Raw genomic sequence first — 25,751 nt, 5'->3', positions numbered from 1 at the left:
AAGAAGTGTGGGCCCTTTTCATTCTGCATTCCTTGTCTGTTCAGAATATTACTGAACAGAACAAGTACAATTATTATCACAGGTCTGATTCTCCTTCATTTACCTCTTCAGTGAAGATTTACACATAGGGTGACCAGATAGCAAGTCTGAAAAATCAGGCCTTTTTTATTTCCGAGTGGGGCCGGGGGAGGGATTGTACAGTTGCATATATAAGACACAGCCCCTTATACAGGGACAGTCCCAATAATATCAGGTCATCTGGTTACCCTATTTATACCTGTATAAGTGAGAGGAGAATCGGGCTTTACTGTTTTATTGCATCAATACTTGTAAAAGATATTGAAACATTTCCTAAGCATTAACAGCCAAGAAATGAAATCCCCAGCGTTCAGAAATGCAGCATGAATAAGATATCTCCATAGCTATTTCTCCCTCAGTTACATCTCACCTTGGTTTTTTAACCAAATTTAGGATCTAAATGTATTCTTCTTTATATTAGTAAATACAAGAATAATAATAATGCCTGGCATTGTGCTTTTTACTTTCAACACCCTTTTTATACATTTTCTAATTCATCCATAGTCCTATTACTAATTAAGATTTTACTTTATCGTGTGTGTGTGGCATCTTATATTTTGCAAAAACAATTGTACATGAGTTACTAATTTATAGTAAGTACCTACTTGAATTCAGAAGACTTCAAATTTGCTTTTCGGAAATATTACATTTTTGAAATGTTTGTCTTCTCTGCTAGTATTTATCTTTCTGCTTGCCTCACACTTCTCGCATGCAAGTACAGTATAGAACATGTTATGCTTTGCATTGATAACAGCCCAATAAAAACAGACAATATTCTTAGTTAACTATGTGTTGAGTTATGTAGATCCTAATTCTACTGCATTAGCAATGAAAGAAAAGCAGATATTTTGTCCTTACTAAAAAAACAATTATGTGATACAAATGCAAACTGACATATGGTAAAAATTGCATGCAGCTCTGCTGATTTACAGCACTGTCTTCACTCACAGATAATTCGTTAAAAAATCAATTTCATATTCTGTGTATGTGTATATATATTTTTTATATTTAAAAATGTACTTATGTAAATATCAGTCTATGAAGGTATTACATAGCTTTTCATACAGATAAGAAGGGGGAAAAACCCTAAAATATATGGCCACCAGAAGAAAAAGCGAAGAAATCATTAGAATTCATCCTTCAAGACAGGTTAGGATTGTGGGTTAGATAGCACAGCTTTTAAATCTACTACCTGAACCATCTGCTGTGAGTGCAAGTTGAATCTGCTTATGTGAAACACAACTATGTCGACATTTATATTGTGGTATACAGCACAAAAGGGAATAGAAAAGTGCCTGATTCAGGGCTCTCTCACTGACCATGGGAACAATGGGAGTAACTATAATGTATACTCATGGAGATAGCAATATAAAACCTAAGGGTATCAAGGCCATTTGCACTGTAATCAGTGCAGCTTTCAAAACAAATAGCAAATTAAAAAAAAAGATTTTTTTTTATTTTTACCACTGTTTCATAAAATAATGATTGATTTAAAAACAGCAAGGAGGAAAAAATACCCTGATGAAAAATGAATTTGGGCAACATCAGACCACTTCAAAATATTAATAGCCAACATACATTTATAAGGGGAAGACCTGAAATCTCTCCCTTAAATCCCATACTCTCTTCTCCAAAAAAGTATGTGTTATTAGGACCAAAACGTTCAGTAACTTCCTAATCAAAGAATGTATTTTTCCCCTTTTCTGGTATCGCTTGCTAAATGCAATGTACTGTTCACTTTGATCCACAGCTTTGAGATCTGTGCATGATTTCTTCCCCTCTAGGGAAATACACAAATCAATCACTGCATACAAGAGACAACATTTTTCCTCTATGCCCTTGCTACAGCAGGTGAAATATTGTTGAAAATGGCAGGAGGGGAATAAGTATGTGGAATAGGGAAAGTGTGCCATCATCTCCCTTCCAAAGGGAAATCCAGTAGTAAGAACAGATGTAAACAAAACTAGAGTGTTGCAAAAGAACATTAAGATGAAATGGCTGCTGCTCTGTTTGAAAACATTAGAAGGAATGAGAATCTCAATCTGTTCGTCCTGATTTGAATCCCATTGAAGTCAATGGCAGAACTTCAAGGGGCCATGCTGGCCCAGTTTGGATGGCAATCTCAGAAGATGTTGTGCATTGCTAGCGAGGACGCACTTCTGTCGCTGTTAAATCCATGTGAAATTTTCAAATTAAGTATAAACTAAACTGAAAAATGAGAATAAAATAAATTCTAAGAGTGTCCACATCAGGGGTTATACTGGGACAAATTAGCAGTATATTTATCCAGTATAATTATGCTGGTAAATTTTCCCATGTAGAAAAGCTCTAAGATTGAAGTCCCAGTATCCAGACTGTTACCACAGATTACAGAGCTTTTCTTCCTGTAGCCTGGACTGGAGTCAGGTAGTTTTGCGTCTATATAACTTCCTTTATTATTATTTGTAAGGGCTTTGCTTCCCCCACCCCCACCCTTACTGTGCAATTTACCTGGCTTCTGAACAAGAAAACCTTGGGGGGTTTTGTTGTTTTGTTTTTATTTTTGATTTTGGGTTTTTTTTGTTTGTTTTCCCTTGCCAAGGTATATGCCTGGCTCTTTACATAGTCCCTAGAAACTCTGCAAAATTAAAATGTGAAAATTATAGGGTGAATATTAGGTTACCTTTTCCAGAAAACAGATCCTCATGTCACATTGAATCAGCCATCTGAAGGAATTAACAATTTAGTACATGATCAGTGAACACATGTTACATCAGAATAACACACTTTCTCAAAATGGTTGAAATGTTCACTGTTATGCTAATTCTTTTTACAGAATGAATCATTAATTCTAAATACAAAAGCTAACATAAAGTATGTTGCTACAGGATATGTTTTTTTATTTTAAAACATAAATAAATCTGTTGCACCGTAAGAGTGCTGGCCCCTAACTCAGAAGCCAATGGGTCATAATCATCCTCTGCTAGGGATGCTATTTGTTTACATTCCCACCTCTGGGCTTAGATCCTTTCCTCCAAGTTGCCCAGTGCATCCTGCCTTGTCTGTTTCGGTCCTTCTTTAGATTGTAAACTCTTTGGTGCTCAGATTGTCTATATTGTGTTTCTTGTGCAGCACTGAACACATTCCAAGTGCTTAACAAAAAAAAATTTTTTTAATTATTATATAAGGGCTGATTCTGCACTGCTTGTACCCCAAAACTCCCAGAGACATCAGTGAGAATTCAGGACCAGACCCATAGTGAATTATTTATTTTTAGGTTACTGTTTCTGTTTTTAACCTGGCCCAATCCTGCACTCCTTACTCAGGCAAAACACCCCTTGATGCCCTGTGTAAATTGTTAGCTGTAACATAATTTATAGTTCATGGGGCAAAACTATAGCATCAGCTAAAGTCAAGCGGATGAAACGAAAGAGAATTTACACAGTGCCATTGATTTGCTTCACATTCTCGCTGAATGATTCTTCCAAAGTCATCTGCACTGTCAATACTTACAGACCTCATCTTACTGGGTTTTGTGTGTGTGGTGAATTGCTCATACATCATTCCATTAGGGCCCAATCCTGCCATATTCAGAGTACCCTGAGCTGCAGTTGCAGGATTGGGACATTGAGTCTCATTTAGTTAGATGATTGATATTCAGAGGATACATCAATTGTCCACAAATCATAGATCCGGCTTTGCGTGTGTGTGGGTGTGTGTGGGAGGAGGGTTGCTAGTGTCATTAAAAGGAGCAATTCTAAACCCATCTTAACTCACTTTGAAACCCTTCCCCATCCCACTCTGTGTTAATACATAGGTCATGTATGAGCCCTCAAGGGATCGCCGGAATTAGGCTTGCAAAAGGGATGCAGCATCTTTTCAAAGAGAATCTACACAGATGTCATGCCATATGGACCAAGAGAATTCTGGCCAGTTGGGTCTTTAGGAGTTTTATTGTGTAATTTCTTAATGTGTTAATATTTTGGGGCCCAGGGAGGGAATGGATCATCACTTAAGCCCCAAGGATTTGTGTTTTAAAAGACCATAATGTATTTTCAAGCACATTATCAGGGTAGGCTCTAAATATCCACAGAAAATATGATATTTGAGGCATTGGGGGTGGGGTGTTAGCTAGAAAAGTCCTTAGGGGTACATTTTAGCTATTAATTGTGTTGGTTTATAATCTGAGGCATTCTACCCAGACCTGCAAAATAGAAACAAGTAGAGCCAATGACCAGCACAGGGACTAGTCATGTGAGTAAGGGCTGCAGTCAGATAACCTGTGTTCTAGGCTCCAGTCAGCCTTTTGCTGGCTGTTTCATTTTTGGGTGAGTCATTCGCTCTCTCCGTCCTTCAGTTTCCCTACCTGTAAAATGGGGGTAATCATATTTACCTTACTGCAGTGCTGTGTGGCTTCATTCATTCATATTTGCAAAGTGCTTTGAGGGAAGGTGACCCAGAATGGCAAAGCACCATGGCTAAAAGGAGCAGAAATGGTGATTATGGGGGGAGTTGTCTGAAATTAAAGCTTCCTTTGCAGCCATGCAAACAGTAATCTCACACACGATGTGTATATTTATTTTTAAGGCAAATAACCCATCTTTAAATAAACCCAGGAGGAAACATTTATTTGATGCCAAGGAACCTATACATTCTGTAGTGCCATAGACACTCAGGGCCTGATTTTGATCCTATTTACTCCAGTGTCAATCAGGAGCAACTTCATTTCAATCAATGGAATGACATTGGTGCATAACTGTTTGAGTGCAGAATTACGCCCTTGGACATCAACTGGAGCTAGTAATGCAGTATTCTCATCACATTGCTATTACTGTTGGCTTCTGATACTCAAAACCTCAGCTTGTGTAGGTGTGTTGTTCAGTGTGTTTGAATTGTGAACAGCTTAAAGCAGCCTTATGGAATTCTACTTGTAACTTCGTTTTACCAGGCAAATACTATGTCATTTGTTTCTTCCTCATCTGTCATTATGGTCAACAAGAGACAAGATGGGTGAGGTAGTATCTTTTACTGGACCAATTTCTGTTGGTGAGAGAGACAAGCTTTGGGGCACACACAGAGCTCTTCTTCAGGTTCTTTAACAACAACACTGTGTAGGTTCTGCTCAATGTCAAATAGACAGTGTGCCTAGGCTGGTAACTTTTTGTAGCCTTTATCCAAGTTTGATTATAAGTATTTTCCCAGCAAACTCTTCTGACTTATCAGGTTAGAGGAAAATGTCAGCAACTTAGGTATCATTATAATTGTATTTATTATTAATGGAAACAAAATATCACTAACAGCCGTGAGGGAGAAGGAACCAAGAGCTGTACATGGTAACTCTTAGTGTGTTTGTTCAGGATGTGCAGTGACTTTGCGCGGGTGTAAGTGTAACCCATTGGCTACTTGCACATGCTTGTGTGTTCAAGGTGTGCAGTGCTTGCTTGCATGTTTTCTGTAGTATTACTGCATGCATCTTCCAGGCCTTAACTTTAAAACAAAAATCTATTTGTGCTTATATAGCTGAAGAGATTATGTTGGTGATTCAATGCAACACACATTTTAAATAAGTTGAATAACAGAATAACCCCTTTGATACCCTGTGAATGGTGAAGGGTTTCCGGTCTTATTTAGAGCCTGTTTTACCCATTCTGGGTGCCACTGCTGTATAATGCAGACAAGGTTATAAGCTAGAACAGTACACACAAGAAGGATCAGTGATTCAATGTAGACACGTGTGTTACTTATCTCCAGTATACATCCAGAGCTTATCATGAGCCAAAACGCGCCCTTCTCCTTGAAATTCACCTTGAATGCAGTGAGATGGGATATTTTTTCCCCTCCCTTCCCTGACAATTGTCAGTGGAGAGGCTGCAAAAAAGCTAAAAAAGCCACTGCAGCCTGAATGCAGCCCTGGCAGCTGTCAGCTCTACTCTACTGCAGTGATGTCAGCTGCAAAACCCAGCCACCTCCACCACGAGCCCCCATCATGAGCAGCAATCAAACTCCTATCTGCACACACACAAAGTCACAAGAATAAGAATAATTACAGCAGCATGGCAATGAAATCAGCCATGGATGATGAGTGGAGGGGGAGGAGGAGGCTGAGCCTGAACCAAAACAAAATCCTCAACATAAAAATAAACCCAGCTCTCCACAGCTGCGTCAAACCCATCCCAATCAATAAAATCAAAAATTAATGGTGATCTGTAAGGGAAATTCTAAAGGCTCAGTGCATTTATTTGCCTCAGCCAAGGGGCTGCAAACTCCCCTCTCTCTCTCTCTCAGAGTGGGTGGCTGAGTAGGTGGGACATTGCATGTGACTTTCTTGCAAGGTGAAACTGCAGGAGAGTCAGCGAGGATGGCCTCTCCTAGGTTGCTGCTGGGGCCGGGGAGGAGGGGAGATGGGGTGGGGTGGGCTGGAGGCTCTTTCCCTCGAATCTGCTATTTGATGTTCTGTTATCTCCTGGTTTGAAAACCATCCTTTCCATGGACAACACCCCGGGCATAAAATAAAGAAAGGAGCGTCTCCCAGCTCGGAGCACAGAGAGGAGGGATGCACCTGGGGGCAAAGGAGTGTGAGGCGCCTGTGAGTGATGGAGGGGGCGGAGGGCTGGAGGGGGTGAGGAGGGGGGGTTATTATTATTTTTGATTGCGAGGATTATTTTCGTTTTGCTTTCGGTGCAAGGAGTCCGCAGATGTGTCTTGTTTGTTTGTTTGTTTTTTGGCTGAATCCTTTCGGGGGGGGAGAAGGGGGGAAACAAGTGGATCAACATCACGGAAGGAGGACAGTGAGCAAGCTCAGGGCTGGCTAAGGATAAATGGGATGATACCCCTCCCGGCTCGCCTCTTCTTTGCCTCTCCAAAGCGCCGGTCCTCGCTCGGGCTCCTCTGCGGGCAGCGCCGGGCTCTCAGTCGGTTGCTAAATGCGCGATGCAGCCTGGTGACTCCCCCCCACCCCCAATATAGATTCTGCTTCTGTTTGCAGCCTTTTGCCTTCCGATCCAGGCTCTTCTCCCGCCTCCCATGCATGCTAAGATTTAACCAGAGGCTGCTCTTGTTTTACCTAGGGGGATGGTCTGCACCTTGGAGAGCATCTTTCCGTGGCGCTCTGGCTCTGGTTGCAGTGACTTTCCCCGGGCTTGCCTTAGCTTCCGTGATCTTTCCTTTTAATCTTTCTTCTCCATGTAGATCTGTCTGGTTTTTGGAGGTGCCCGGGACTCGCTCCTGCTGCAGTTTGCCAGCGGCACCCAGCCTACCCACCCATGTCTGCCCCCCACCCCCAACCAGCCAAGGGATTATGCACTCAGAGATACCTGGCTCGCCTTCTGCACCAGCCCCAGGACTGGATGGAGAAACTCAGAACACAGCCAGCCTAGTGCAGCGGGGCACTGAGCGGTGTGAGGAGGGGGTTTCGCGTGGGGCTTAGTTTGCGCCTCTGTGTTTGTGGATTGCATGGGGGGGGAGGTTGGATGAGCTGCTGGATTAACGACTAGGCTTGCTTGAACCTGTAAGACAAAGTGCATTTGATTTGCAATAGCTCCCTCGCCCACTGAGCCGGCCAGTCCCCCTCCCACCCACCCATCCCTCTTCGGGCGCGGGCTGGAAAGAGAGGGCGAGGGGGCTCGAAAGAGGTAAAAGCTGGTCCGGGGGATGGGGGGTGGAACTGCTTGGCTTTCCCCCCCCCCCGGTTTGTATAGAGGGGAGCACGGGGCTGTGGGCGGTCAGTGGGGGCTAGGGGATGAAGTGTGTGGGGGGGTTATAGACAGGATGTAGCGGGGGGATACAATCTACCCCCCCTTCTTCTTATTCTGCGCGATGGAGGAGTCTTTTGCCTTAGGGAGGTATGTAGCCAGGGTGGGTGCTACAGAAACTGTTTGGGTCTATTTTATTTGTCTATTTCTCTTTCTTTCTGTTGCTCTCTCTCTCTCTCTCTCTCTCTCTCTCTCTCTCTCTCTCTCTCTCAATGATCTATGCTCATTATACTTGTGTGACCTTTGAAATCAAAGCCCAGTGTATTCCTAGTAAGGTGCATTGGCTGGAAAGGGATTTGGAGAGGGTGTCTGTAATGCACCCTGGCAATCTCTCTCTCTCCCTCCCTCCCTTCTTCCCTCCCTCCCTCCCTCCCGCTCTCTCTCTCTCTCTCTGCTGCATTTTGCATGAGCTATCTAGGTCATTAGCATTTTAGCGTATGCAAGACTTGACAAAGCTGAGGAGAAGCCAGATGGGCCCCGCTCCTGTTTTTTTTTTTTTGCACCACTTGGGACCTGAGCGAAAGGACTGACTGCAGCAGGCAAACGGGGAAGGTTTATTACTCTCACCCAGGCCCCTTTATTCCAGCACATCGGCTTTGCGGAAAAGCAGCAAAGCGCACCCAGTGCCTTGCAGAGGGTAGGTAACGGGATGAACCTGCAGCCACCGATCGCTTCCTTCTTTCCCCCTTTTTTCCCCTCTCCTTCCCTTCCTTTCTCCCCCCCCCCTTTCCTTTTGCACGGCTGGCTGAGTGGGTGTCTGCAGCCTTGCAGCAGCCATTGCAGGACCGTTCATTGTCTGTGTGTCTGGGGGAGCAGGGTGGGTGGGAGAAACAGGGGAAGGAAGGGTGCCCCCCCTTCAATTGAAAAGAGACAGAGGCTCGCCGCAAACAGGAGCAAGGAGAACAAAGACAACCATTCAAATGCATGGCATGTTATCCCATTGTCTGTGTGTGTCTCCCCGGCGCGGGGGAGGCGGTGGGTGCGAGGGAGGTAGTGGGGGGGGGGTTGTTGCTTTTCTTTTTCTCTCCCTTTTTTTTCTTCTCCCCCCCCCCTTTTTTTTTATTCCTTCTTCCCCTTCCTTCCTCCCGAGGAAAGGCCCCTCTCTCCGTGTTCACAGCGGACCTTGATTTAAATGTCCATACAATTAAGGCACGCGGTGAATGCCAAGAACGAGGCTGAATAGCATCGATCCCAGAGCAGAGGAAAAGACAGCTGCAGGGTGCTGCACCAGGGCTCTAACTGTGTGTGTGCGTGTGCGTGTGTGTGTGTGTGTGCGTGTGTGTGCGTGTGATCCAGCGATTACACCGAGTCTGTCTAATCTAACTGTAATGCAATCTCTCATCTGTTCTTTGCAAATAAATTATACATCTATATGCCATAAAATATGCATATCTATAAATATTTGTGAGCCTTATGCCTACGTAAAGGATATATGTCTATCTCTATCTATATAGCTGTTATAGATATATATAGACAGATGCAATACTAATAGACGGATGCAATTATGTATTTGTACGTTACATGGGGGTTAAAAATTTGCAAATGAGTTTCCATTTCTGCAGACTAGGGGACCTTTTCTTTAAAAAAAAATCAGCTCCTTGACCATGTTTCTATGGTGAGGAGGTATCTGTCCCTTCGCCATCATCTCTCTCACACACACAGACGCTCTTTTACTGCAGTTAGCTCTGTTGGGAAATCAAATATTCAGCTGTCACAGAGATCTGGATGTGACATGAATCTAGTTATCGTAAGGAAGAGCTGCTCCGTGCAATGCCTCCCCCCCCTTTGTTTTAAATAGTTTGTTTTAAAATGTTAAATTGATCTTGATCAGTATGACTTGCTGAAAATTCATGGGGATGGGGGAGGAGGCAGCCGGACCACTAGGGAAAGCCTTTTTCGGTGCCTGTTTTTGTATCTTCCCCTTTAATCCTTATAATGTAAATCAAAAGTGTCTGGGACAGATTTATGTCTGCAGGATCAGGCGGTGTGTAAATCTCTTGGAAGGATAAACATGTCATTTGTTTCCTTTGTATGGTAATGCTGCCCCCCCCCCCCAACAGCTGCCCCAACCATGCATCCTCGCTACAAAAGGTCCCAATTACGCTCCAGAAGTGACCCATCATCTGCCTCATTATTCCCTAGCCCAGACCCAGGGAAGGAGAGGGCTGGGGGTGGGGGGAGGTGGTGTGTTTATGTGTATGGGGGGGGGGCGCAAACCAAATGATTTACAGGATAAGAAGAAGAGGAGGCTGGAGAAGACCAGGGGAAGGCGGGTGGAGCAGAGGGATGAAGAATTGAACAGACAGAGGCGGGCGGACAGGACGCTGGAGGCCGCAGGGTCAGCGCAGTGGGTACGGAGCCTGCATGACACTTGGGTATCAGCTAGTGAGGCCTAGCCGAGAGGGGGGGGGATCAAAAGGGGCGCAGACTAGAAAGGGTTTGAAGCCTGTGCGTGTGTAAATCTCTTCATCATTCAGAAGGATCCGCCCCCCTTCTATGCCCCACACAGGGGCGGCAGCAGTGAGGGGCTCCCCAGCTTTGGGGCTGTTGAAATCATTCAATCCACAGCAATAGACAGACAGAGGCTTTAACCCGGCTGCCTGTGTCTTATCGATCACCCGCTCGATGGCAGGGCTGGACATCTGCAGCCTTCTCTCCAGACACCGCCAGAGCTTTGGGTTTGCCAAGCGCCCTCCAGCCCCGCCATCGCCCTGCGGAGAAGGAGGCTGCTGGGAGACCCGCCAGCCCGGCGCTGGTAGGTCCAGAACCTGGGTCCAGCCCAGCGTGCAGCTGGCTGCGGGGCCAGGTGCCGCTGCAAAGCCCAGCGGACAGAAAGAGGCTCCACTGCTGATTTGGAAGGGGCCGCTCCTGTCTGGGCTGTGGCCGGAGCAGGGTCCTCCGCAGGATGCAGCGGCTGCCCCATTTCCCTTCCCACGTCCCCATCCTGGGTGTTGCTTGTTGCGCCCCAGGCTCCCAAACGCATCGTAAAGCGGCGCCCAGAAGCGCTCTTGCGCACCGCTCCGGAAAGGGTTTCATTCGCTATTTTTTTTTTTTTTTGCTGTTATTTCTCATTGCAGATGGAGGCCCCTGAACTAGCCATGTGAACGGGGAGCTCTGACTCCTGTCAGCTTCTGCCTGGCTGGCGCTGCTCAAAGGCAGCGCTTTGGCATGTCACTGATTGCACATTACCTGCCCGAGTGTCCCCCCTCCCCAATCATTAGAAGGTAATTAAACATACACTTCCAAATTATACCCAACGCCTTCAAGGAAGGGCCTTGCTGGGGGAGAAGGCGTCGGTTTTCTATTGATTACAGACAATTAACAGGCATCCGATGAAGTGGGTTCTAGCCCACGAAAGCTTATGCCCAAATAAATGTGTTAGTCTCTAAGGTGCCTCAAGGACTCCTCCTTGTTTTTGTTGATACAGACTAACACGGCTACCCCTCTGAAAAAAATGCTCTGGGCATGGGACAGGTTTCTGCAACACACGATCCAATCCCCCCACCTTTTCTATTAGTGACAAGAATGCCAGGTTGGGCCCTAGGAGGAGAGGAAATAGTTCCTCTGAGTGGCAGGAAATGCACATGTCAAAATCCTTCTCCTGGCAGGCACTGAAAGATGCTTGCTCCAGGATGGAGAGGGCTGGGCGGGTGTGTAATCGACACAAACCGGAGTGGACTTACATTCTGGGGGAGCGCTCGATCGGAGTGAGTGTTGTATGGGGCCAGGTATCAAACGTGTGTGTGTAGAGCCTGTTAACACACACCCACATCCACAGCTGTATACTCCGTTTATGACGATACAATCACAGCGGGTATTTTCTGTGTTTATCGCGTTGCATTCGGGCTTTGCCTGCTCTATACGCCCGCATTAAAGGTCTTAAAACTTCGCTTCCTTTTTTTGCAACTATTTTTAAAAATCCCTCCATTTATTTAATATGTTTTCAGTCTCTCTCTCTCTCTCTCTCTCTCTGTGTGTGTGTGGTTTTGATTTGTTTTAATCTTTTCAGCTCCCAAAAGCCGTTTGCACCTTTGCGGTTTTTTACATTTGGTTTGGTTCATTTCAGCTGTTGTAAACGAGGCACGCCAATAAAAGCTGGTTCAATTATTTGCTGTATTCGTTTTCTTTGTTGCAAATAGAGACTTTTCGCCCGGGTTTCTTTTCTTTTCTTTTCTTTTCTTTCCTTTTCTTTTCGTTTCTTTTCGTTTCTTTTCTTTTTTAGTTTAAAGATGGGCCGCTGTTGGTTTGGGGAAGGGGAAAGGCTCAGGTAAGCTGCGTGAAAGGTGGAATGAGTCAGGTTTATATATATATATATATATATATATATATATATATATATATATATATTAAGAAAACCCAAACCTAGATCGCTTTAAAAAAAACCTTATCTCCCGCTTAGATCTTTCTTTCCCGAATATTTAGGCTGGGAAGGTGATACGGACAAAGTTCAAACCTGTTTTTCATGGGGAAGGTCAAAGAACCATTGGAAGTTGATGTCAAGGTCATTGTGGTGGGATTCATACCAAACGTTTTTGTGTTTCTTGTAGAGGCCACAAACCTACAAAAATACACACACACACCCCTTTACAGTTAACGAATTTCCTGGTACATTTGGTCTCTAGATGATTATTTTAATTTTATTTTATCGCAATCGGTAACCTCTAGTGTGTAGGTAGAAGACAGCACTTGGATTTAATCTAAGCAGGGATTTCTTTCTCGCTATTGGGCTGTATTTCTGTCCAAATACTCTGGAAGAGAACGGGGACCAGCGGTCTAGCCAAGGTGTCCCGAGAATGGTACTTTCTTTAGCGTATTTAAACTGCGGTTCGTTTCCCATTTATTTTTTAAAGTGCTTTATCTTTGATAGAGGCGTCTCTATCCCTTTAAAAGTAAAAGAAATGTCCCTCCACGTTCCTACGGCTGCCTTCCATCCTCGCTGGGCGCGCACTTCCCCTCCTTTGGGTACCAGTTAGGACGGCAGGCGCATTTCCTCGTAGCACCAAATCCTTTCTAGAAAGGCCTTTTCGGGGGGGGGGGGAGATCTTGTGTTTAAAGATGAAGAGGGAAAAACCCAAGTGGTGCTAAGACGGATGATGTTGCGAGCTGGGAACTTTTCATTCCCAACGGGATTTGGACCAGTGCAAGAACTTGGCATTAGGAGCCCAAATTCGCGGGTGTCTTTTTTTAAAAGTTAAAACAAAGCGAAAGAAAACGACTCCCTGCCCCCCCCCCCGAACACTGCAGCGGGGTGTGTTTCTGGGGGGGAACCGTGCGCTGTTCAGTCTAGGTTATGGCTAAGACTTCAACACAAGCTGGAACAAGGGGAGCGGTTCCTCCCCAGAATGGACAAGAACCTGACGCGCCTGAGGAGGGTCCCTGGCTCACTGGGCTAGCGGGCAGAATAACCTGTTTCCATTGCAGGGCAAAGAGACCCCAAACCTAGCAGTGGCACCTGGGAACGTGGGTTTGCCTTGGGTCACCCAGTTCCTGTTGCACCTGCTTGAGTCGAGGCTCAGTCCTGAGGACCACTGCAGGCGGGGGGCAGAGGGCTCCCGCCACCCAAACACGCCACCAGCACCCGGGCAGCCGGGGTGTGAGAAATGCCCTCCGCTCCCGGCCCAGCTCCCTCCTCGCCTGGCTTCCCCTCGCGCTGACCTTGCCGGGCTGCTCCCCCGGGGGGAGCCTCCAGGCTCTGGCTGCAGCAGGGGCAGCAGCTTCGAGGTGCTCCCCGCCCCTGCGGCTACACAAAGCCCCCCACTGCTCCACTGACGCTCGCCCGCCCCCATACATTCCCCAGAAGCTCCACTGTAAACAACCCCCGCCCCCACCCCAGGCTCCAGCACCCCAGAAAGCAAACGCTGTAAATCCCCCTCCAGTTCCCATCCCCGCGGCCGGATCCGAAGCCCGGTGTGTGAAGTCATTCCGCTGACTGCAGTGGGCTTTCGATCAGACCCACAGCCCACTCCCCTCTAGCCCTCCCCAGCTCCCCTCCCCATAGCCCTCCCCAGCCCCGCTCCTCCAGCCGCAGAGCCCGGCTCTCTTGCAGGGAGCTGATCCCTAGGGAAAAATAATCTCAGTCCAAAATATCCACCCCCCAACAAAAATAAATCATTATCCCTCTTGAATCAACCCGCAGTAACAAAGATCCTCCCACCCCCTTTCTAGCTCCCTAAAGCTTATTCTCCTGCATGGACTGCTCCAAAGGGGGCCAAGGCTTCTAGCTAGAGAGAGACACGCATCTCTGCAGCTCCAGGACTCCTGGCTTCAGCGCTGGGGTACAGGGCGGGGACAGGATCAGGCCCCTGAGGCTAATCCTTGCGAGGCAGGGACGCAGACCCCCCCCCCAATACAGTTGTCAGGGCTCTGAATCGCGGGGAGCGGTGCTGGGACTAGAATAAACCTGGCGGGGTTTAGAGACCTCCCTGACCCTGGGGATGAGCTGGACCCAGCTGCCTTTCTTTTTTTGGTGGAGTAAGGTACAGAAATGCGGGAGGGGGGCACTAGGAGATGGGCTGGGCTTTTTTTTTTAACGCAGGGGGAGGCGGGGGTCGTTGCAATTTTATTCCAAGCAGGTCAGCTTTTAACGCCCTCCCACCCACCCCCCTTTCGATGTAAACATAAGGGTTAGAAACCTGCCAGGCTCCGGTCCCCGTTGGATTCTATGGGAGAATTCAGCAGCTGGTGCGAAGAGCTGATGCCCCGGAATAACCTTCAGGCGTCTGGACTCAAGGTCAATTTCCTCTCAGCGCTGTGGAGGGGGTGGAGTGACTGAGCCCAGGGCAGGCTGCAGCCCATGGGGGCACAGGGGGTGGAACCCATAGATAAATAGGGACCGCAGATGCAGGGGGAGAGGATAGAGGGGAAGATAGATAGGACACAACTACACTTTCATCTACAATTTTATTCCATTTTTATTCCTTTCCGCCTCCTCGCCTGTGCCCAATTTATGTTGTATTGAGAGGCGGGTTTAATGTCAAAATGATCTTCTTCTAGGCCTCAGCGGGGGTTTCCCCCAACCCTTTCCCTCATAAGTCCCCACCGAGGTTTAACTGCCTTAATATCCCCATTTGAGGCTCTGTTAATCACCTTCCAGTTAGATAGCCAATCGGGAAGGATCAATGCTGGGCCCTGGCACTGGGAGCCTCTGTTCAAGGTCAAGTTCAGGGTTCTCCTTCCTGTCCCCGGGTTTGCCCATCTTTCAGTTTATTTTTGTTTCATGTCTCTCACCCCACCAAACCCCCCCCCCCCCCCGCAGTAAAACTGAGAGCATCCTAGGCTCCTTTCGATTAGATTTCAAGGGAAATCCTTTTGTAATACCCTGGGCACATTAATAATTTATAAATACATTAATACATTAATTAAATTAATTCAAATTTCTTAGATCTAAAAAAAAAGGAGAGTCCCGTTTTTCTTTAGCCTTTCCTGGACAGTACCTTCATTCCAGCAGAACTCCCTGTGTGTGCAAAGCAAGACAACCCTCAGTTACACATGATTCATATTTCACTGATGTGTTGCCTCGCTGACTTCTCCCTTTCCCAGCAACAGAAACACAAATCATCTTAAATGCTCTAAATTTAGAACTCCAGAGAGACTGTGAACAGTTGTTCTGATGATCTCATTGCTTTAAATAAAGGGGGTAAATAGAAAATCTGCAGTTCCTTCTACCACTATGGAATGTCTGCTCACCCAAGTACACCAGCACATGGCTTTACTCCTCTCCCTTTGCTTGGGCCTGTTGTAGAGAAGGCTGTTATTAAGACACACTGAAAAGAAAGAATCCCTGGATTTTAGCAATATTATTTCTACTGTCACCTAAATGCCCAGAGTCTAAAGAGTAGTCTTCAACTAACTCACTATCAGGAGCTGCAATTACAGATCAGAAAGACAAGGAGAATCAACAGAGCCAGGGTCTTCTGTTTCCATTTATTTGTTTATTTAAAGCCTAAAGGCCTAGATGAAAAGCTTGTATGCAAACCTCTAACCAAGCTGCTTCAAACTGGGTAAACTCTTTTTAACTGACTGAACAAGGCAAAGGGGTACGTGCAGAGAAAAAATCATTTCCCACAAACAGGGCACGAGGAAGGGAAAAGGTTTAGATGAGTGACTTCTCCTCTTGTCGCTTACATTTCACCATTGGACTTCTGGAAAGAGCCTCTCGCTTTCTGCATGCTCTCTTTCTACATATTGTGCATGCATAGGGCTATGAACATAAGAACGGCCATACTGTGTCAGACCAATGATCCATCTAGGCCAATATCCTGTGTTCCAACAGTGCCCAGTGTAAGATGTTTTAGATGGAATGAACAGAACAGGGAAATTTTGAGTGATCCATCCTGTTGTCCAGTCCCAGCTTCTGGCAGTTGGACATTTAGGGACACCCAGACCATGGGGTTACATCCTTGACCATCTTAGCACATAGCTGTTGATGGACCTATCCTCCATGAATGGAGCTAATTCTTTTTTGAACCCAGTTATACTTTTGGTCTTCACAACATCCCATGTCAATGAGTTGCACCGGATGACTATGTTTTGTGTCAAGAAGTACTTCCTTTTGTTGGTTTTAAACCTGATGCCTATATGTACACACATATATATACACACTAGGCCTGATTTTCCATTGCCCTGCATGTGGTGTCATCATTTACACCAGAGCAAAAGCAATGTAAAATGCTCTGGTTTTGATTTGGCAGAATTTCACACTCCATCTGCACCAGCACAAATGATGGCAGAAGGTGGTGTGCATTCTGTAGAACTAAAATCAATCATGAACAGATTTATCTAAGTTTGTATAGACCACTTATCACCATCACATCTAAACAGATCCTGGGGAACCATAATTTTTGACACCATTCTTCCCTCAGACAAAAAATAAATATACAGTAATATACAGGCTAGTGGGGCTAATACTTTAGCAAAACTCCCATTGACTTTAATGTGAAAAAGGACCACACAAGGAGGTCTACACTGCAGAGGGAACAATCTTGCACTGGCAGGTAGATGGTCTATGCAATTTTTTGGTGAGGAGGCCAGATAGGGACTTCTCCCTCTCCCGAAGCTATATTTCATGGTTCTCATTGTTCAGTACATTCCCAATGCAGGAATGTATTGTTCTCCCTCTTCTATATATTTTTCTGTGATTTGCTAAATGTATTGCAACATCCTGTTTACCTCGATCTCCAGATTTTTTGTGGGCCTTTAGGGTTTTCACAAATAAATCATTGTGATCTACATGACAAAAGAACGAATCTCCATCTCTGATATTCATCATGACATTTTTATTTAAAAAAATGTTATTTGTTGGGGGGGGGAATTTCTACAGCTACTGAACAGATTCTTTTATGCAGTAGCTATACTAAAAAGCTAATACCTGGCTGGATAATCTCACTGTTAATATGGATTTGCCTGGTTGAAGTTGCTCTACTGGTAATATCTTATATGGGGAAGACAGAAGTAATGTGTGTGTGTGTGTGTAATTTTCTGTGTCAATTTGTTCCGCTGTGAGTGTGAACCTTAAAAGTTATTTAATTTATTACAATAACACATAAAGCCTTTTAGAGCTGCAGACTTGGAAGAGGAAATTATGCACATAGGTTAATAACCTACAGCAATATAACTGACAACTAAAATTAGACAAACACAGCAGGGTGATATGCTAAAGACTGTCACATTATGGGGATTCAAATCCAGACTGGTGAGGGGTTGTGTCACCGCTTGCCCTGCAACCCAGGGAGCCTTACAATACTTGGCTGCTGTAACTCTCTGCCTAGGACACTCATAGGCAGCTTACACAAGCGTGCAGGTCACATCTTGAATGGCAGACAACCCTGGCTCAGCAGATCTGACCCCAGCAGCAGACTGACTCTCAGACTTCCACCAGCCTTGGTTACAAGGAGCCCAACACATTCTCCATCCCAATTTCCCCCAAAAACATCCACCCTGAAGTGTCCAGCTCAACATAATAAGATTCAATGCTCCTGTAAAGAGGCAATATACACAGCAACTTATCATTTTAACCAGAGTTAACGCTCACTTAAGTTAAACAGCACTGAATTGGTTTATAATAAAAAATAAACAATTTTATTAACAAAAGAGCCTGGATTAAGTGGTTCAAATATAAGGAATGAAGACGGAAGGAATTACGAGTAAAACAAAACAAAATACGCTCCGAATGGCTGAAACGTAACTTAACAAGCTACTATCTGGGTTTGAGGTAAAATCTTACCAAATGCTTCCAGCAAGATGACTCAGAATGACTGACCACACCTTTGGCTAGGACCTCTTCACAGAAGAACAAAGGGCTGGCTTCCCCTTACTTAGGGGCTCTCTTCCCCTTACTCTATAGTTCAGTTCCCAAAGACTCCAACCTTCCGACTTGGGCGGAAGGACCCAATTTGCTCAGCTTGCAAAAGCGCTCCCCTCCTGCCTCTGTCCCATGATGGATGCCAAAGGTGGCTTCTGTCCTTCCTTGTTATAACACCCAAAGTTCAATGCCTTGCTTCAGAAAGCAGGAAGCTCTCCTGTGTGCTCAGTTTGCTGTGACCACCAGGAAGCTGGCCTCATGCTGTTCTTCCCATGCTATGGGCTTCCCATGCCCTGGCAAGTAAATGGGGCTTCCATTGTTTTGATTCTACCATGCTTAATTTACAGAGGAGACAGGTAAATAGCTGCCCCCGTCCTGTCTGGGTGGGAACTGCTCCTTCCTTTGTTTGGCCACACACTTTCAAACATAGTATCAGTGAGTATTCATAATTCCTCACATAGTGTTAATAGGTACATTTCACAGAGATATAAAATTCATAGATTCATAGATACTAAGGTCAGAAGGGACCATTCTGATCATCTAGTCTGACCTCCTGCACAATGCAGGCCACCGAATCTCATCCACCCACTCCTACGAAAAACTTCACCTATGTCTGAGCTATTGAAGTCCTCAAATCATGGTTTAAAGACTTCAAGGAGCAGAGAATCCTCCAGCAAGTGACCTGTGCCCCATGCTACACAGAAAGGTGAAAAACCTCCAGGGCCTCTTCCAATCTGACCTGGAGGAAAATTAACCACCAGAGAGTTACAGACATCCATAAATAGAGCCCTACAGATACAAATTTATACCCACAAATGCGGATATCCATGGATCTAAATCGGTATCTGTAGAACTGCAGGGCTCTCCCAGGAACTGCAGTGGCAAAAGGAGCAAAATGTGGGGCTGCCACTCCCAGGTGCCCCGCGCCCCACGCCTACAGTTCCTCCGGCGCGGCTGTACTGCCCCCAGCCCCGCCAACTCGCTGGCCGCTGTCCCTGGTCGCGCTCTGGTGTTCAAGCAGCGCACGTGCCCCCAGACAGGAGATGCTGCGTGGAAGGGATGGGGGCAGGGCTGGGGGCGGTACAGCCGTGCCAGAGGAACTGCCGGTGCAGGGCGCTGGTTCCTGGGAACAGCGGCCCACGGTCTTCTCCTTTCACCACTGCAGTTCCCGGGATGACCTTGCAGTTCCACGGATACCGATTTATATCTGCGGATATCCATATCAGCGGGTATATATTTGCATCCATTTAGGGTTCTATTAATAAGGATTTAGGTGGGAAGGCGATGACAGATACGGAGGCAGCTGTGGGAGTGACTCTTGTAGTGGAAGACACATTGAGGATGACTGGATGTGGAAGCTGTGGTATGTACATGATCCTGGAGGGGGGACCTGGTAAGAGTTTTTTCTGCATGAAATGCAGTCTGATAGAGCTGATGGAGGAAAAGATCCGAGGTTTGGAGATGCAGGTGGAAAGTCTGGCTGAGTTTAGGAAGGGGTTTGAGCAGATGATGGAGCAAAGATATGAGGTATCTGAAGGGAAAAGCTCAGACTTACAGATGGAAGCAGGGCTGGGGAATTTTGAGGGGAGACTGGGTGAGGAAAGTGGTCAGTGGAAGCATGTGACTAGAAGAACCGGGCAGAGGAAAAGATGGTCTAGTGAAGGAGAAATAGAGCTTAGGAATAGGTTTGCAGAGTTGGAAAATGAAGAAGGGGCTCAGCAGGTACTTGTTGAAGGTGGAAGGGTAAGGAAGAAAAGAAGAGAGGCTAGTCCTATAGGAAAAGCAGAAGAGTCAAGGGAGACTACACCAAATATGAGCCCCAGAAGGATACAGGATGGGTTGAAGAGGATTATAAGGGAAAATAGGAATGGAAAGAACTTGCAGCAAGAGGGAACAGGGGAGAGACTGGAGAATAGCACCGTCACCAGGAAAAGGCAGGTCAATGTGATCGGGGACTCTTTATTGAGAAGAATAGACAGGCCTGTAACTAGAGCTGATCCAGAGAATAGAAGGGTGTGCTGTCTTCCGGGTGCTAAGATACGGGATGTAGACCTGAGGTTGAAAAGGATCCTAAAGGGAGCGGGAAAGAATCCCCTAATTATCCTTCATGTGGGAAGAAATGATACAGCTAGATTCTCGCTGGAAAGTATTAAGGGAGACTATGCTAGGCTGGGGAAGACGCTTAAGGAAATTGAGGCTCAGGTGATCTTTAGCAGAATCCTTCCTGTTCCTAGAGAAGGGCAACAAAGGTGTGACAAGATTATGACTGTCAACAGATGGCTTAGGCAGTGGTGCTATAAGGAGGGCTTTGGGATGTATGGCCACTGGGACGCATTCACAGACAGAGGACAGTTCTCTCGGGATGGACTTCATCTGAGTAGGGAAGGAAATAGACTTCTAGGATCAAGGCTGGCACAATTGATAAAGAGAGCTTTAAACTAGGAATTTGGGGGAGATGGTTGGGAGATGTCCAGGAAATCTCCACGCCAGATTTTAGCATTGAGAGGGAAGAAGATGAAGTAAGAAAGGATACAGCCGTGGATAGGAGAATGTATATAAGGAGCAAGGGCGGTGTGGATACTAGTCTAATACTAGTAGGATACTAGGTTATACTGGCTGTAGAATGACTGTGCCTAATAGAGTACAAAATGTGAGCGAGGCCAAACAGCAAAAATTAAGATGTTTATACACCAATGTGAGGAGCCGAGGTAACAAAATGGAGGAACTAGAGCTACTGGTGCAGGAAGTGAAACCAGATATTATAGGGATAACAGAAACATGGTGGAATAGTAGTCATGACTGGACTACAGGTATTGAAGGGTATGTGCTCTTTAGGAAAGACAGAAACAAAGGTAAAGGTGGTGGAGTAGCATTGTATATCAATGATGAGGTAGAATGTAAAGAAATAAGAAGTGATGCAATGGATAAGACGGAGTCCGTCTGGGCAAAAATTATATTAGGGAAGAAAACTAGTAAAGCCTCTCCTACGATAGTGCTTGGGGTGTGCTATAGACCTCTGGGATCTAATTTGGATATGGATAGAGCCCTTTTTAATGTCTTTAATAAAGTAAATACTAATGGAAACTGCGTGATCATGGGAGACTTTAACTTCCCAGATATAGACTGGAGGACCACTGCTAGTAATAATAATAGGGCTCAGATTTTCCTAGATGCGATAGCTGATGGATTCCTTCATCAAGTAGTTGTTGAACCGACTAGAGGGGATGCCATTTTAGATTTAATTTTGGTGAGTAGCGAGGACCTCATAGAAGAAATGGTTGTAGGGGACAATCTTGGTTCAAGTGATCATGAGCTAATTCAGTTCAAACTAAATGGAAGGATTAACAAAAATAAATCTGCAACTAGAGTTTTTGATTTCAAAAGGGCTGACTTTCAAAAATTAAGGAAATTAATTAGGGAAGTGGATTGGACTGAAGAACTTATGGATCTAAAGGTAGAGGAGGCCTGGGATTACTTTAAATCAAAGCTGCAGAAGCTATCGGAAGCCTGTATCCCAAGAAAGGGGGAAAAATTCATAGGAAGGAGTTGTAGACCAAGCTGGATGAGCAAGCATCTTAGAGAGGTGATTAAGAAGAAGCAGAAAGCATACAGGGAGTGGAAGATGGGAGGGATCAGCAAGGAAAGCTACCTAATTGAGGTCAGAACATGTAGGGATAAAGTGAGACAGGCTAAAAGTCGAGTAGAGTTGGACCTTGCAAAGGGAATTAAAACCAATAGTAAAAGCTTCTATAGCCATATAAATAAGAAGAAAACGAAGAAAGAAGAAGTGGGGCCGCTTAACACTGAGGATGGAGTGGAGGTTAAAGATAATCTAGGCATGGCCCAATATCTAAACAAATACTTTGCCTCAGTCTTTAATAAGGCTAAAGAGGATCTTAGGGATAATGGTAGCATGACAAATGGGAATGAGGATATGGAGGTAGATATTACCATATCTGAGGTAGAAGCGAAACTCAAACAGCTTAATGGGACTAAATCGGGGGACCCAGATAATCTTCATCCAAGAATATTAAAGGAATTGGCACCTGAAATTGCAAGCCCATTAGCAAGAATTTTTAATGAATCTGTAAACTCAGGAGTAGTACCGAATGATTGGAGAATTGCTAATATAGTTCCTATTTTTAAGAAAGGAAAAAAAAGTGATCCGGGTAACTACAGGCCAGTTAGTTTGACATCTGTAGTATGCAAGGTCCTGGAAAAAATTTTGAAGGAGAAATTAGTTAAGGACATTGAAGTCAATGGTAAATGGGACAAAATACAACATGGTTGTACAAAAGGTAGATCGTGCCAAACCAACCTAATCTCCTTTTTTGAAAAAGTAACAGATTTTTTAGATAAAGGAAATGCAGTGGATCTAATTTACCTAGATTTCAGTAAGGCATTTGATACCGTGCCACATGGGGAATTATTAGTTAAATTGGAGAAGATGGGGATCAATATGAACATCAAAAGGTGGATAAGGAATTGGTTAAAGGGGAGACTGCAACGGGTCCTACTGAAAGGAGAACTGTCAGGTTGGAGGGAGGTTACCAGTGGAGTTCCTCAGGGATCGGTTTTTGGACCAATCTTATTTAATCTTTTTATTACTGACCTTGGCAGTTTGCAGATGATACAAAGCTGGGAGGTATTGCCAATTCGGAGAAGGATCGGGATATTATACAGGAGGATCTGGATGACCTTGTAAACTGGAGTAATAGTAATAGGATGAAATTTAATAGTGAGAAGTGTAAGGTTATGCATGTAGGGATTAATAACAAGAATTTTAGTTATAAGTTGGGGATGCATCAATTAGAAGTAACGGAAGAGGAGAAGGACCTTGGAGTATTGGTTGATCATAGGATGACTATGAGCTGCCAATGTGATATGGCTGTGAAAAAAGCTAATGCGGTTTTGGGATGCATCAGGAGAGGCATTTCCAGTAGGGATAAGGAGGTTTTTAGTACCATTATACAAGGCACTGGTGAGACCTCACCTAGACCAGATCTGCACACAGTATTCTCCCATATTTAAAAAGGATGAATTCAAACTGGAGCAGGTAGAGAGAAGGGCTACTAGGATGATCCGAGGAATGGAAAACTTGTCTTATGAAAGGAGACTTAAGGAGCTTGGCTTGTTTAGTCTAACTAAAAGAAGGTTGAGGGGAGATATGATTGCTCTCTATAAATATATCAGAGGGATAAATACAAGAGAGGGAGAGGAATTATTTAAGCTCAGCACCAATGTGGGCACAAGAACAAATGGGTATAAACTGGCCACCAGGAAGTTTAGACTTGAAATCAGACGAAGGTTTTTAACCATCAGAGGAGTGAAGTTTTGGAATAGCCTTCCAAGGGAAGCAGTGGGGGCAAAAGATCTATCTGGCTTTAAGATTCTACTTGATAAGTTTATGGAGGAGATGGTATGATGGGATTTTGATAAGTAATTGATCTTTAAATATTCAGGGTAAATAGGACTAATCCCCTGAGATGGGATATTAGATGGATGGGATATGAGTTACCCAGGAAAGAATTTTCTGTAGTATCTGGCTGGTGAATCTTGCCCATATGCTCAGGGTTTAGCTGATTGCCATATTTGGGGTCAGGAAGGAATTTTCCTCCAGGGGAGATTGGAGAGGCCCTGGAGGTTTTTCGCCTTCCTCTGTAGCATGGGGCATGGTTGACTTGAGGGAGGCTTCTCTGCTCCTTGAAGTCTTTAAACCATGATTTAAGGACTTCAATAGCTCAGACATAGGTGAGGTTTTTCACAGGAGTGGGTGGGTGAGATTCTGTGGCCTGCGCTGTTCAGGAGGTTGGACTAGATGATCAGAATGGTCCCTTCTGACCTTAGTATCTATGAATCTATGAATAAAAGACCTTACATGATACACTAATATCATATTCAGTCAGTTGGTTCAACTGCTTATTATGTGAGGTGTAAGCCCCCCTGTTTCTCTTCCCTTCTGGGGTGTAGCCACACTGGGTCTTCTCCCCACCTTGTTCACTTGCTGGCTTTGCTTATCTGATATGTAAATACATTCTCATTGTCTTTCAAAATACTTTGGAAGTAACTGCTCTTGGAGAACCACATTCCTGTGTTTATGGTGGGGTAACTTCTGTTTGACTGGCAAACACATCTGAAGAATTAGAAGAATTATAATTTCAGTCTGTGTCCATAACTTTTCATCATTTGATATTAATAACCATTGAGATACTCTGAGAGAACCTGCTTCAATACAGAAATAAAACCTCCTCCAACTGCTAGGGTGACCAGATAATCCGATTTTATAGAGACAGCCCCAATATTCAGGGCTTTTTCTTATAAAGGCGCCTATTACCCGCACCCCCACCCCCATCCCGATTTTTCACACTTGCTATCTGGTCACCCTACTGACCACACACCTCTACTTGTATCTACCACTCTACACTGGAACCCCTGTGGGGTATCATCAAACAACTACAACCCATGCCCAATGGGGACCTCATCCTTAAAGAAATCTTTCCTGAACCGCCACTTCTGGCCTTCAAACCGCTCCCCAGCCTCTCCAAGCTCATCATCAGAAGCAAGCTCCCCACAGACCAGGACACACCAACCCAAAGCAGCATCAGATCCTGCCAGAAGAACAGATGTAAAATCTGCAGCTCAGAAACATAATAAGGTTCATATCTCCCATATCTCCACTGCTACAATGATCAACACCTCCCACAACACATCTTTCAAGATCCATGGGGGCTACATATGCCTATCACAACATCTGGCAGAGTCAACACATGGAGGGTTATGGGGAGGGGCGTCAAATGTCCCTCCAGATTGGCCTGCTGGGGGCGGGGAGGGAGAGCGGCTCTGTCCTTCTCTCCCTGTGCCACCCTCCCAACACGTTTGGTTGCTCTTCCTGGCAGCAGGGCGGGGATCAGGACGAAGCCACTTCTGCCTGAGAGCGCCTGGCTGGGAGGCAGTGGCGGCCCACTCCCCACCCGGCACCTGCTGGCAGGGACAAGTGAGCTGGATGCTCGGCTCCTGTCATGGGCAGCCAAGGCCAGGCAAGGAGCGGGCCGCCGTTGTCTCACAGCCAGCAGGGCAGGCCAGGGGTCACTGGGCAGAGGCTACATTGGGCGATCATGTATCCTCCCCTTTAGATTGAGCCCTCCCAGTAGGGGACACCAGTTGTCTATGATATGTGGTGTACCTTATCCAGTGAATTAAATACCCCCAGGACAACTATGTGCGTGAAACCAGACCATCACTATGCTCTCAGATGAATTCACACAGGAAAATGATAAAAGACAAAAACACCCTGTCACCTGGGAGTGATCACTCTACACCTGACCTCTCAGTCCTCATCCTCAAAGGAAACCTGCACCACACTTTCAAAAGACCAGCCTGGGAACTTAAATCATAACTTTGCTAGACACTAAAAAGCATGGTTTTAATAAAGGCTCTGGATGTATAGCTTATACAACAATCTGTAACCCACAAATCCCCTTGCCTTCCCCATTTTGTTCTACGACTACAGGGGTATTAAAGGGCCACTTCACCTTGAATGTTCCTTTCACAATGTGTTCTAACTACTCATGGTAGACAATTTGTTCCACCTTGTATTTAGCGGTGACACTGTGCTCCTTTCCCAGACCTGAAGCAGAGCTCTG

Source organism: Dermochelys coriacea, chromosome 3 (genome assembly GCF_009764565.3).
Source record: "Dermochelys coriacea isolate rDerCor1 chromosome 3, rDerCor1.pri.v4, whole genome shotgun sequence".
In the NCBI taxonomy this organism is placed as follows: Eukaryota; Metazoa; Chordata; order Testudines; family Dermochelyidae; genus Dermochelys; species Dermochelys coriacea.
The sequence above is the reverse complement of the archived record's forward strand: the minus strand, read 5'-3'. Positions refer to the sequence as shown.